This window comes from Bemisia tabaci, chromosome 5 (genome assembly GCF_918797505.1).
Source record: "Bemisia tabaci chromosome 5, PGI_BMITA_v3".
NCBI classification, from domain to species: Eukaryota; Metazoa; Arthropoda; class Insecta; order Hemiptera; family Aleyrodidae; genus Bemisia; species Bemisia tabaci.
The window spans coordinates 39,246,076-39,248,052 of record NC_092797.1 but is presented as its reverse complement, the minus strand read 5'-3'; positions in this window follow the sequence as shown (position 1 = coordinate 39,248,052).

Sequence of the window (1,977 nt, the reverse complement as noted above, 5' to 3'; positions counted from 1 at the left end):
AGGTAGGTGCTAGGTCAATTTAGAAAAAAAAACCGTTATTTGTCCGTTAAAAAAACCGACATCAGAAAATTCACTCTCCCGTTTCCTTTTGCAGCCACGTGCCCCGTCACTTTTTGAAAGTTCAAGGATCTTCTCCTCGTTTTTTAATATCGTTGAGAGGGTGCAGGGTGGGATACCGAACTCTTTTGCAATTTGTTCCTTTGTCTTCGCACCTCTGTTTTTTACCGCCTCCAATATGCTCACTTTTTGGGCGACACTCAACGCGGAACACTTGCGCATTTTTTTTAACGCGTCACAACATTAACTGATGATAAACTGATTAACCTGCCACCGCTGATTGCCTGCGGCCGCCTTGAGATTATCTGGGCCGAAGCATCCTTCGAGTTATAGAGGTTTTTCTCCAATTCCTTCGAGTTACTGAGGTACATATTTGACACATGGTAGTTGCCTTCGAGTTATAGAGGTAAACCGCCGATTCCTTCGAGTTACTGAGGTACAAATGAGCCTCAAATGTCTTCGAGTTAACGGAACAAATTCTTCGAGTTATCGAGGATTTTGGCCTTCTGCGGAAGGGAACGGACATTTTCTTCGAGTTATTGAGGTTTTCGAGTTATCGAGGTTCGAGTTATCGAGGTTCGACTGTATTATCGTGCCAATACCGTAATGATATCATACTGGCATCGTGCTAATACCATAATGATATCATACTGGTATCGTGCTAATACCGTAATGATATCATACTGGTATCGTGCTAATACCGTAATGATAACATACTGGTATCGTGCTAGTACCGTAATGATATCATACTGATATCGTGCTAATACCGTAATGATATCATACCAATATCATATAAGAGAATCGGTCAATTTACATTATGATACCAGGGACCGGAAGACGTTTGATAAGGCAACCCTGGAGATACCCTCGGAAATAGAGACAGAGCCGAAAGGAAACCGACCCTTTTACCAACCCTTTCCCCATCACCGGTCAAGTCGAAAAGGTGCCCGGCGAGTCCAATAAAACGGACCCACGCAAACCCACCGGAGTGGAATCCAGCCGAGGTCGCCGAGGGAAAAGACATGCCGAGTTCATCCGAGGAAGTGGAAAGTGTGGGTACAAACGGCGAAAAGCAAGAGGGGAAGGAAAACGAAAGGAGAATGCCGTGGCCGGCCCGGCACAAAGTGGACCGAGTCAATAAGAGATCTCGGACAAAATTTGGAAACTTTAAACGCTTATATCTCCGTTCATACTAAACTTAACGGTTCTAAAAGTGGTTTCATTGGTTTTCTTGTGACGTTTTCTTCTAGATACACCCCTAAAACTTTCAAATGTGACGAATGGAGATGTTGCATGTGTGAGGAATTTGCGATTTGACTGTTGATTCTTATGTAAAAGTTCGCGAGAAACACGATGGTGCCACTGGTTTTCTCTGAAATCAACTCCCAAACTCAAAAAAAGCTCTCAAGTTGAGGCCAAAATGGAGGGGATATCCCACCCTACCCTGAGAGTCCACCTCTACATCAAGACAAACTCTCCATGCAAAGATAGGGAGCAAATACATTAGCAGGGTTGCCGTGTTTTCAGTTTTGGAGTCCCCAAATAAAGTGGCAGCCCTGTCAATGTATTTGCTCCCTATCTTTGCATGGAGAGTTTGTCTTGATGTAGAGGTGGACTCTCAGGATAGCGTGGGATATCCCCTCCATTTTGGCCTCAACTTGAGAGCTTTTTTTGAGCTTGGGAGTTGATTTCAGAGAAAACCAGTGGCACCATCGTGTTTCTCGCGAACTTTTACATAAGAATCAACAGTCAAATCGCAAATTCCTCACACATGCAACATCTCCATTATACATGAAAATTTGGAGTATTAGTCAAAAATTGCGTGTCCGATTGACCCGATCCACTGTGCGGGAGCCGGCAGAGAAAGAGGTAAGGGGCCCGGCAGACGCTCTGACCGCGGCGCGGGGCCCAAGAGGGAGC